Genomic DNA, 9,336 nt, shown 5'->3' with positions numbered 1-9,336 from the left:
CCAGGTGTGAGACGTGCTGTGACGAAGAGCCAGTACTCTCCCACACAGCAGAGTGGCGCAGTGGAAGCGTGCTGGGCCCATAACCCAGCGGTCCGTGGATCGAAACCACGCTCTGCTAAAAATATTTCTTTTGCAGACTGTGTCCAGCTCGATTACTACGCCCAGAGCGTCGGCTGGGGTGCTTTGATTCAGCCTCAGTAGCAAACCCTGATGTGTGAAGAATGCAAGAACCACTTCCTAAGATGTAGCATTTTTTTTTAGATTTTGCACCAACTACACTCCTTGATCGCAAACTTTATGCTCTTCCGATCCCCATACGCGCAACTCTCGAACAGGTTTGTGAGATAAAAATCGCATCTCCCCGGCGGGGAATCGAACCCCGGTCTCCCGCGTGACAGGCGGGGATACTAACCACTATACTACCGAGGATGCACTGTAGACAGCTGCCTGTGTGGGAGACACATGTTGCTAGTACCTGCAAACGTCCTACACTAAGTTCGGCGAGTGATAGTGCAGCAATTAAAAATCGGATGTCTCTCCCCGGCGGGGAATCGAACCCCGGTCTCCCGGGTGACAGGCGGGGATACTAACCACTATACTACCGAGGATGCGCTGTAGGCAGCTGCCTGTGTGGGAGACACATGTTGCTAGTACCTGCAAACGTCCTACACTAAGACGGCGAGTGATAGTGCAGCAATTAAAAATCGGATGTCTCTCCCCGGCGGGGAATCGAACCCCGGTCTCCCGGGTGACAGGCGGGGATACTAACCACTATACTACCGAGGATGCGCTGTAGGCAGCTGCCTGTGTGGGAGACACATGTTGCTAGTACCTGCAAACGTCCTACACTAAGACGGCGAGTGATAGTGCAGCAATTAAAAATCGGATGTCTCTCCCCGGCGGGGAATCGAACCCCGGTCTCCCGGGTGACAGGAGGGGATACTAACCACTATACTACCGAGGAAGACGCAGCTACCGTATCGAATGCACGATTATATTCCTCAAATAGCTGATACATCTCAAACGTAGCCTCCTGTTGCTGTCAGAGACTGTGCCACGAAATAAAAATATGCCCCAGGAGAGGCTCGAACTCACAACCCCGGCATTGCGCACGGCTACTGCCTTATAAGTACCGTGCGCTAACCAATTGCGCCACTGGGGCTACAACACAGGGCCCTCAGTCAGTGGTATTCACTTTGCTGGAAACTAGTGGTGGCCACAGAAACATATGTTCGCCACCTGGTGCCATACTGCGACTTTTGCACCTGACTACGAATGGTTCGTGCTATTCTTGCTTCATATGCTACGCTTACATGCACATCAACCGGCTCTCGTCGTCGAGAAAACATGCGAAAAAGCGCGCCTTGCCTTCTGCTACCTGTCGAACAGCGAGAGCAGATGCGTGGCAAGCTCTAAGTTCTGCAGGCGCACTGCGGCCACGCAGCTGGACGAGAGGTACCTTCCTTGGGAGCTTGCTGAGCCGTGGAGAACACATTTCTTAGCGAATTGCACTTGTCTCGTAGACAAAATGCTGCCGGTGGCCCTGTGGCGCAACGGATAACGCGTCTGACTACGGATCAGAAGATTCCAGGTTCGAATCTTGGCAGGGTCGGCATTTTGTTAGTTTCCGACGAGTAGCTGGGCAGTGGATTTCGTATGTCGCCGCATCGTGGAGTGCTTTGTTACTCCTGTGCTTCTCGCAGCTGCATGTCGGGGCGATCGTGGTAAATATCGCTGCCTGCAAGCGTCAGCGTAGCGTCAGTCGAGCAAAGTCGAGACAAGTCAAGCTGAGAGCTGTAGGAGATGTTACGCAATCACATGTAGGCGTGTGAAAGCGACGCAGACAACACTGCCCAGGTGTGAGACGTGCTGTGACGAAGAGCCAGTACTCTCCCACACAGCAGAGTGGCGCAGTGGAAGCGTGCTGGGCCCATAACCCAGCGGTCCGTGGATCGAAACCACGCTCTGCTAAATATATTTCTTTTGCAGACTGTGTCCAGCTCGATTACTACGCCCAGAGCGTCGGCTGGGGTGCTTTGATTCAGCCTCAGTAGCAAACCCTGATGTGTGAAGAATGCAAGAACCACTTCCTAAGATGTAGCATTTTTTTTTAGATTTTGCACCAACTACACTCCTTGATCGCAAACTTTATGCTCTTCCGATCCCCATACGCGCAACTCTCGAACAGGTTTGTGAGATAAAAATCGCATCTCCCCGGCGGGGAATCGAACCCCGGTCTCCCGCGTGACAGGCGGGGATACTAACCACTATACTACCGAGGATGCACTGTAGACAGCTGCCTGTGTGGGAGACACATGTTGCTAGTACCTGCAAACGTCCTACACTAAGTTCGGCGAGTGATAGTGCAGCAATTAAAAATCGGATGTCTCTCCCCGGCGGGGAATCGAACCCCGGTCTCCCGGGTGACAGGCGGGGATACTAACCACTATACTACCGAGGATGCGCTGTAGGCAGCTGCCTGTGTGGGAGACACATGTTGCTAGTACCTGCAAACGTCCTACACTAAGACGGCGAGTGATAGTGCAGCAATTAAAAATCGGATGTCTCTCCCCGGCGGGGAATCGAACCCCGGTCTCCCGGGTGACAGGCGGGGATACTAACCACTATACTACCGAGGATGCGCTGTAGGCAGCTGCCTGTGTGGGAGACACATGTTGCTAGTACCTGCAAACGTCCTACACTAAGACGGCGAGTGATAGTGCAGCAATTAAAAATCGGATGTCTCTCCCCGGCGGGGAATCGAACCCCGGTCTCCCGGGTGACAGGAGGGGATACTAACCACTATACTACCGAGGAAGACGCAGCTACCGTATCGAATGCACGATTATATTCCTCAAATAGCTGATACATCTCAAACGTAGCCTCCTGTTGCTGTCAGAGACTGTGCCACGAAATAAAAATATGCCCCAGGAGAGGCTCGAACTCACAACCCCGGCATTGCGCACGGCTACTGCCTTATAAGTACCGTGCGCTAACCAATTGCGCCACTGGGGCTACAACACAGGGCCCTCAGTCAGTGGTATTCACTTTGCTGGAAACTAGTGGTGGCCACAGAAACATATGTTCGCCACCTGGTGCCATACTGCGACTTTTGCACCTGACTACGAATGGTTCGTGCTATTCTTGCTTCATATGCTACGCTTACATGCACATCAACCGGCTCTCGTCGTCGAGAAAACATGCGAAAAAGCGCGCCTTGCCTTCTGCTACCTGTCGAACAGCGAGAGCAGATGCGTGGCAAGCTCTAAGTTCTGCAGGCGCACTGCGGCCACGCAGCTGGACGAGAGGTACCTTCCTTGGGAGCTTGCTGAGCCGTGGAGAACACATTTCTTAGCGAATTGCACTTGTCTCGTAGACAAAATGCTGCCGGTGGCCCTGTGGCGCAACGGATAACGCGTCTGACTACGGATCAGAAGATTCCAGGTTCGAATCTTGGCAGGGTCGGCATTTTGTTAGTTTCCGACGAGTAGCTGGGCAGTGGATTTCGTATGTCGCCGCATCGTGGAGTGCTTTGTTACTCCTGTGCTTCTCGCAGCTGCATGTCGGGGCGATCGTGGTAAATATCGCTGCCTGCAAGCGTCAGCGTAGCGTCAGTCGAGCAAAGTCGAGACAAGTCAAGCTGAGAGCTGTAGGAGATGTTACGCAATCACATGTAGGCGTGTGAAAGCGACGCAGACAACACTGCCCAGGTGTGAGACGTGCTGTGACGAAGAGCCAGTACTCTCCCACACAGCAGAGTGGCGCAGTGGAAGCGTGCTGGGCCCATAACCCAGCGGTCCGTGGATCGAAACCACGCTCTGCTAAAAATATTTCTTTTGCAGACTGTGTCCAGCTCGATTACTACGCCCAGAGCGTCGGCTGGGGTGCTTTGATTCAGCCTCAGTAGCAAACCCTGATGTGTGAAGAATGCAAGAACCACTTCCTAAGATGTAGCATTTTTTTTTAGATTTTGCACCAACTACACTCCTTGATCGCAAACTTTATGCTCTTCCGATCCCCATACGCGCAACTCTCGAACAGGTTTGTGAGATAAAAATCGCATCTCCCCGGCGGGGAATCGAACCCCGGTCTCCCGCGTGACAGGCGGGGATACTAACCACTATACTACCGAGGATGCACTGTAGACAGCTGCCTGTGTGGGAGACACATGTTGCTAGTACCTGCAAACGTCCTACACTAAGTTCGGCGAGTGATAGTGCAGCAATTAAAAATCGGATGTCTCTCCCCGGCGGGGAATCGAACCCCGGTCTCCCGGGTGACAGGCGGGGATACTAACCACTATACTACCGAGGATGCGCTGTAGGCAGCTGCCTGTGTGGGAGACACATGTTGCTAGTACCTGCAAACGTCCTACACTAAGACGGCGAGTGATAGTGCAGCAATTAAAAATCGGATGTCTCTCCCCGGCGGGGAATCGAACCCCGGTCTCCCGGGTGACAGGCGGGGATACTAACCACTATACTACCGAGGATGCGCTGTAGGCAGCTGCCTGTGTGGGAGACACATGTTGCTAGTACCTGCAAACGTCCTACACTAAGACGGCGAGTGATAGTGCAGCAATTAAAAATCGGATGTCTCTCCCCGGCGGGGAATCGAACCCCGGTCTCCCGGGTGACAGGAGGGGATACTAACCACTATACTACCGAGGAAGACGCAGCTACCGTATCGAATGCACGATTATATTCCTCAAATAGCTGATACATCTCAAACGTAGCCTCCTGTTGCTGTCAGAGACTGTGCCACGAAATAAAAATATGCCCCAGGAGAGGCTCGAACTCACAACCCCGGCATTGCGCACGGCTACTGCCTTATAAGTACCGTGCGCTAACCAATTGCGCCACTGGGGCTACAACACAGGGCCCTCAGTCAGTGGTATTCACTTTGCTGGAAACTAGTGGTGGCCACAGAAACATATGTTCGCCACCTGGTGCCATACTGCGACTTTTGCACCTGACTACGAATGGTTCGTGCTATTCTTGCTTCATATGCTACGCTTACATGCACATCAACCGGCTCTCGTCGTCGAGAAAACATGCGAAAAAGCGCGCCTTGCCTTCTGCTACCTGTCGAACAGCGAGAGCAGATGCGTGGCAAGCTCTAAGTTCTGCAGGCGCACTGCGGCCACGCAGCTGGACGAGAGGTACCTTCCTTGGGAGCTTGCTGAGCCGTGGAGAACACATTTCTTAGCGAATTGCACTTGTCTCGTAGACAAAATGCTGCCGGTGGCCCTGTGGCGCAACGGATAACGCGTCTGACTACGGATCAGAAGATTCCAGGTTCGAATCTTGGCAGGGTCGGCATTTTGTTAGTTTCCGACGAGTAGCTGGGCAGTGGATTTCGTATGTCGCCGCATCGTGGAGTGCTTTGTTACTCCTGTGCTTCTCGCAGCTGCATGTCGGGGCGATCGTGGTAAATATCGCTGCCTGCAAGCGTCAGCGTAGCGTCAGTCGAGCAAAGTCGAGACAAGTCAAGCTGAGAGCTGTAGGAGATGTTACGCAATCACATGTAGGCGTGTGAAAGCGACGCAGACAACACTGCCCAGGTGTGAGACGTGCTGTGACGAAGAGCCAGTACTCTCCCACACAGCAGAGTGGCGCAGTGGAAGCGTGCTGGGCCCATAACCCAGCGGTCCGTGGATCGAAACCACGCTCTGCTAAAAATATTTCTTTTGCAGACTGTGTCCAGCTCGATTACTACGCCCAGAGCGTCGGCTGGGGTGCTTTGATTCAGCCTCAGTAGCAAACCCTGATGTGTGAAGAATGCAAGAACCACTTCCTAAGATGTAGCATTTTTTTTTAGATTTTGCACCAACTACACTCCTTGATCGCAAACTTTATGCTCTTCCGATCCCCATACGCGCAACTCTCGAACAGGTTTGTGAGATAAAAATCGCATCTCCCCGGCGGGGAATCGAACCCCGGTCTCCCGCGTGACAGGCGGGGATACTAACCACTATACTACCGAGGATGCACTGTAGACAGCTGCCTGTGTGGGAGACACATGTTGCTAGTACCTGCAAACGTCCTACACTAAGTTCGGCGAGTGATAGTGCAGCAATTAAAAATCGGATGTCTCTCCCCGGCGGGGAATCGAACCCCGGTCTCCCGGGTGACAGGCGGGGATACTAACCACTATACTACCGAGGATGCGCTGTAGGCAGCTGCCTGTGTGGGAGACACATGTTGCTAGTACCTGCAAACGTCCTACACTAAGACGGCGAGTGATAGTGCAGCAATTAAAAATCGGATGTCTCTCCCCGGCGGGGAATCGAACCCCGGTCTCCCGGGTGACAGGCGGGGATACTAACCACTATACTACCGAGGATGCGCTGTAGGCAGCTGCCTGTGTGGGAGACACATGTTGCTAGTACCTGCAAACGTCCTACACTAAGACGGCGAGTGATAGTGCAGCAATTAAAAATCGGATGTCTCTCCCCGGCGGGGAATCGAACCCCGGTCTCCCGGGTGACAGGAGGGGATACTAACCACTATACTACCGAGGAAGACGCAGCTACCGTATCGAATGCACGATTATATTCCTCAAATAGCTGATACATCTCAAACGTAGCCTCCTGTTGCTGTCAGAGACTGTGCCACGAAATAAAAATATGCCCCAGGAGAGGCTCGAACTCACAACCCCGGCATTGCGCACGGCTACTGCCTTATAAGTACCGTGCGCTAACCAATTGCGCCACTGGGGCTACAACACAGGGCCCTCAGTCAGTGGTATTCACTTTGCTGGAAACTAGTGGTGGCCACAGAAACATATGTTCGCCACCTGGTGCCATACTGCGACTTTTGCACCTGACTACGAATGGTTCGTGCTATTCTTGCTTCATATGCTACGCTTACATGCACATCAACCGGCTCTCGTCGTCGAGAAAACATGCGAAAAAGCGCGCCTTGCCTTCTGCTACCTGTCGAACAGCGAGAGCAGATGCGTGGCAAGCTCTAAGTTCTGCAGGCGCACTGCGGCCACGCAGCTGGACGAGAGGTACCTTCCTTGGGAGCTTGCTGAGCCGTGGAGAACACATTTCTTAGCGAATTGCACTTGTCTCGTAGACAAAATGCTGCCGGTGGCCCTGTGGCGCAACGGATAACGCGTCTGACTACGGATCAGAAGATTCCAGGTTCGAATCTTGGCAGGGTCGGCATTTTGTTAGTTTCCGACGAGTAGCTGGGCAGTGGATTTCGTATGTCGCCGCATCGTGGAGTGCTTTGTTACTCCTGTGCTTCTCGCAGCTGCATGTCGGGGCGATCGTGGTAAATATCGCTGCCTGCAAGCGTCAGCGTAGCGTCAGTCGAGCAAAGTCGAGACAAGTCAAGCTGAGAGCTGTAGGAGATGTTACGCAATCACATGTAGGCGTGTGAAAGCGACGCAGACAACACTGCCCAGGTGTGAGACGTGCTGTGACGAAGAGCCAGTACTCTCCCACACAGCAGAGTGGCGCAGTGGAAGCGTGCTGGGCCCATAACCCAGCGGTCCGTGGATCGAAACCACGCTCTGCTAAAAATATTTCTTTTGCAGACTGTGTCCAGCTCGATTACTACGCCCAGAGCGTCGGCTGGGGTGCTTTGATTCAGCCTCAGTAGCAAACCCTGATGTGTGAAGAATGCAAGAACCACTTCCTAAGATGTAGCATTTTTTTTTAGATTTTGCACCAACTACACTCCTTGATCGCAAACTTTATGCTCTTCCGATCCCCATACGCGCAACTCTCGAACAGGTTTGTGAGATAAAAATCGCATCTCCCCGGCGGGGAATCGAACCCCGGTCTCCCGCGTGACAGGCGGGGATACTAACCACTATACTACCGAGGATGCACTGTAGACAGCTGCCTGTGTGGGAGACACATGTTGCTAGTACCTGCAAACGTCCTACACTAAGTTCGGCGAGTGATAGTGCAGCAATTAAAAATCGGATGTCTCTCCCCGGCGGGGAATCGAACCCCGGTCTCCCGGGTGACAGGCGGGGATACTAACCACTATACTACCGAGGATGCGCTGTAGGCAGCTGCCTGTGTGGGAGACACATGTTGCTAGTACCTGCAAACGTCCTACACTAAGACGGCGAGTGATAGTGCAGCAATTAAAAATCGGATGTCTCTCCCCGGCGGGGAATCGAACCCCGGTCTCCCGGGTGACAGGCGGGGATACTAACCACTATACTACCGAGGATGCGCTGTAGGCAGCTGCCTGTGTGGGAGACACATGTTGCTAGTACCTGCAAACGTCCTACACTAAGACGGCGAGTGATAGTGCAGCAATTAAAAATCGGATGTCTCTCCCCGGCGGGGAATCGAACCCCGGTCTCCCGGGTGACAGGAGGGGATACTAACCACTATACTACCGAGGAAGACGCAGCTACCGTATCGAATGCACGATTATATTCCTCAAATAGCTGATACATCTCAAACGTAGCCTCCTGTTGCTGTCAGAGACTGTGCCACGAAATAAAAATATGCCCCAGGAGAGGCTCGAACTCACAACCCCGGCATTGCGCACGGCTACTGCCTTATAAGTACCGTGCGCTAACCAATTGCGCCACTGGGGCTACAACACAGGGCCCTCAGTCAGTGGTATTCACTTTGCTGGAAACTAGTGGTGGCCACAGAAACATATGTTCGCCACCTGGTGCCATACTGCGACTTTTGCACCTGACTACGAATGGTTCGTGCTATTCTTGCTTCATATGCTACGCTTACATGCACATCAACCGGCTCTCGTCGTCGAGAAAACATGCGAAAAAGCGCGCCTTGCCTTCTGCTACCTGTCGAACAGCGAGAGCAGATGCGTGGCAAGCTCTAAGTTCTGCAGGCGCACTGCGGCCACGCAGCTGGACGAGAGGTACCTTCCTTGGGAGCTTGCTGAGCCGTGGAGAACACATTTCTTAGCGAATTGCACTTGTCTCGTAGACAAAATGCTGCCGGTGGCCCTGTGGCGCAACGGATAACGCGTCTGACTACGGATCAGAAGATTCCAGGTTCGAATCTTGGCAGGGTCGGCATTTTGTTAGTTTCCGACGAGTAGCTGGGCAGTGGATTTCGTATGTCGCCGCATCGTGGAGTGCTTTGTTACTCCTGTGCTTCTCGCAGCTGCATGTCGGGGCGATCGTGGTAAATATCGCTGCCTGCAAGCGTCAGCGTAGCGTCAGTCGAGCAAAGTCGAGACAAGTCAAGCTGAGAGCTGTAGGAGATGTTACGCAATCACATGTAGGCGTGTGAAAGCGACGCAGACAACACTGCCCAAGTGTGAGACGTGCTGTGACGAAGAGCCAGTACTCTCCCACACAGCAGAGTGGCGCAGTGGAAGCGTG

At 53.3% G+C, this 9,336-nt stretch overlaps 25 non-coding genes across 25 annotated transcripts; 5 read left to right on the top strand and 20 right to left on the bottom strand.

The window, feature by feature from the left end:
• Nucleotides 1-357: 357 nt before the first annotated feature.
• Trnad-guc (transfer RNA aspartic acid (anticodon GUC)) lies at nucleotides 358-429 on the bottom strand. The gene has a single exon. It is a non-coding gene; the product is annotated as a tRNA-Asp (tRNA).
• Nucleotides 430-536: 107 nt separating this feature from the next.
• On the bottom strand, nucleotides 537-608 carry Trnad-guc (transfer RNA aspartic acid (anticodon GUC)). Its single transcript has one exon. It is a non-coding gene; the product is annotated as a tRNA-Asp (tRNA).
• A 106-nt stretch (nucleotides 609-714) lies between these two features.
• On the bottom strand, nucleotides 715-786 carry Trnad-guc (transfer RNA aspartic acid (anticodon GUC)). The gene has a single exon. It is a non-coding gene; the product is annotated as a tRNA-Asp (tRNA).
• A 284-nt stretch (nucleotides 787-1,070) lies between these two features.
• Trnai-uau (transfer RNA isoleucine (anticodon UAU)) lies at nucleotides 1,071-1,162 on the bottom strand. Its single transcript is given in 2 exon segments — nucleotides 1,071-1,106; nucleotides 1,125-1,162. It is a non-coding gene; the product is annotated as a tRNA-Ile (tRNA).
• Nucleotides 1,163-1,539: 377 nt separating this feature from the next.
• Nucleotides 1,540-1,612, top strand: Trnar-acg (transfer RNA arginine (anticodon ACG)). Its single transcript has one exon. It is a non-coding gene; the product is annotated as a tRNA-Arg (tRNA).
• A 598-nt stretch (nucleotides 1,613-2,210) lies between these two features.
• Trnad-guc (transfer RNA aspartic acid (anticodon GUC)) lies at nucleotides 2,211-2,282 on the bottom strand. The gene has a single exon. It is a non-coding gene; the product is annotated as a tRNA-Asp (tRNA).
• A 107-nt stretch (nucleotides 2,283-2,389) lies between these two features.
• Nucleotides 2,390-2,461, bottom strand: Trnad-guc (transfer RNA aspartic acid (anticodon GUC)). Its single transcript has one exon. It is a non-coding gene; the product is annotated as a tRNA-Asp (tRNA).
• Nucleotides 2,462-2,567: 106 nt separating this feature from the next.
• Trnad-guc (transfer RNA aspartic acid (anticodon GUC)) lies at nucleotides 2,568-2,639 on the bottom strand. The gene has a single exon. It is a non-coding gene; the product is annotated as a tRNA-Asp (tRNA).
• A 284-nt stretch (nucleotides 2,640-2,923) lies between these two features.
• Nucleotides 2,924-3,015, bottom strand: Trnai-uau (transfer RNA isoleucine (anticodon UAU)). The gene is given in 2 exon segments: nucleotides 2,924-2,959; nucleotides 2,978-3,015. It is a non-coding gene; the product is annotated as a tRNA-Ile (tRNA).
• A 377-nt stretch (nucleotides 3,016-3,392) lies between these two features.
• On the top strand, nucleotides 3,393-3,465 carry Trnar-acg (transfer RNA arginine (anticodon ACG)). The gene has a single exon. It is a non-coding gene; the product is annotated as a tRNA-Arg (tRNA).
• Nucleotides 3,466-4,063: 598 nt separating this feature from the next.
• On the bottom strand, nucleotides 4,064-4,135 carry Trnad-guc (transfer RNA aspartic acid (anticodon GUC)). The gene has a single exon. It is a non-coding gene; the product is annotated as a tRNA-Asp (tRNA).
• A 107-nt stretch (nucleotides 4,136-4,242) lies between these two features.
• Nucleotides 4,243-4,314, bottom strand: Trnad-guc (transfer RNA aspartic acid (anticodon GUC)). Its single transcript has one exon. It is a non-coding gene; the product is annotated as a tRNA-Asp (tRNA).
• A 106-nt stretch (nucleotides 4,315-4,420) lies between these two features.
• Nucleotides 4,421-4,492, bottom strand: Trnad-guc (transfer RNA aspartic acid (anticodon GUC)). The gene has a single exon. It is a non-coding gene; the product is annotated as a tRNA-Asp (tRNA).
• Nucleotides 4,493-4,776: 284 nt separating this feature from the next.
• Trnai-uau (transfer RNA isoleucine (anticodon UAU)) lies at nucleotides 4,777-4,868 on the bottom strand. Its single transcript is given in 2 exon segments — nucleotides 4,777-4,812; nucleotides 4,831-4,868. It is a non-coding gene; the product is annotated as a tRNA-Ile (tRNA).
• Nucleotides 4,869-5,245: 377 nt separating this feature from the next.
• Trnar-acg (transfer RNA arginine (anticodon ACG)) lies at nucleotides 5,246-5,318 on the top strand. Its single transcript has one exon. It is a non-coding gene; the product is annotated as a tRNA-Arg (tRNA).
• A 598-nt stretch (nucleotides 5,319-5,916) lies between these two features.
• On the bottom strand, nucleotides 5,917-5,988 carry Trnad-guc (transfer RNA aspartic acid (anticodon GUC)). Its single transcript has one exon. It is a non-coding gene; the product is annotated as a tRNA-Asp (tRNA).
• Nucleotides 5,989-6,095: 107 nt separating this feature from the next.
• On the bottom strand, nucleotides 6,096-6,167 carry Trnad-guc (transfer RNA aspartic acid (anticodon GUC)). Its single transcript has one exon. It is a non-coding gene; the product is annotated as a tRNA-Asp (tRNA).
• A 106-nt stretch (nucleotides 6,168-6,273) lies between these two features.
• On the bottom strand, nucleotides 6,274-6,345 carry Trnad-guc (transfer RNA aspartic acid (anticodon GUC)). Its single transcript has one exon. It is a non-coding gene; the product is annotated as a tRNA-Asp (tRNA).
• A 284-nt stretch (nucleotides 6,346-6,629) lies between these two features.
• Nucleotides 6,630-6,721, bottom strand: Trnai-uau (transfer RNA isoleucine (anticodon UAU)). Its single transcript is given in 2 exon segments — nucleotides 6,630-6,665; nucleotides 6,684-6,721. It is a non-coding gene; the product is annotated as a tRNA-Ile (tRNA).
• Nucleotides 6,722-7,098: 377 nt separating this feature from the next.
• On the top strand, nucleotides 7,099-7,171 carry Trnar-acg (transfer RNA arginine (anticodon ACG)). The gene has a single exon. It is a non-coding gene; the product is annotated as a tRNA-Arg (tRNA).
• Nucleotides 7,172-7,769: 598 nt separating this feature from the next.
• Trnad-guc (transfer RNA aspartic acid (anticodon GUC)) lies at nucleotides 7,770-7,841 on the bottom strand. Its single transcript has one exon. It is a non-coding gene; the product is annotated as a tRNA-Asp (tRNA).
• Nucleotides 7,842-7,948: 107 nt separating this feature from the next.
• Trnad-guc (transfer RNA aspartic acid (anticodon GUC)) lies at nucleotides 7,949-8,020 on the bottom strand. The gene has a single exon. It is a non-coding gene; the product is annotated as a tRNA-Asp (tRNA).
• Nucleotides 8,021-8,126: 106 nt separating this feature from the next.
• On the bottom strand, nucleotides 8,127-8,198 carry Trnad-guc (transfer RNA aspartic acid (anticodon GUC)). The gene has a single exon. It is a non-coding gene; the product is annotated as a tRNA-Asp (tRNA).
• A 284-nt stretch (nucleotides 8,199-8,482) lies between these two features.
• Nucleotides 8,483-8,574, bottom strand: Trnai-uau (transfer RNA isoleucine (anticodon UAU)). Its single transcript is given in 2 exon segments — nucleotides 8,483-8,518; nucleotides 8,537-8,574. It is a non-coding gene; the product is annotated as a tRNA-Ile (tRNA).
• Nucleotides 8,575-8,951: 377 nt separating this feature from the next.
• Nucleotides 8,952-9,024, top strand: Trnar-acg (transfer RNA arginine (anticodon ACG)). The gene has a single exon. It is a non-coding gene; the product is annotated as a tRNA-Arg (tRNA).
• The last annotated feature ends 312 nt before the right edge of the window (nucleotides 9,025-9,336 follow it).

The sequence above is a fragment of the Schistocerca cancellata genome, unplaced genomic scaffold (genome assembly GCF_023864275.1).
Source record: "Schistocerca cancellata isolate TAMUIC-IGC-003103 unplaced genomic scaffold, iqSchCanc2.1 HiC_scaffold_307, whole genome shotgun sequence".
NCBI lineage: Eukaryota > Metazoa > Arthropoda > Insecta > Orthoptera > Acrididae > Schistocerca > Schistocerca cancellata.
This window is presented reverse-complemented; position numbering and strand designations above follow the sequence as displayed.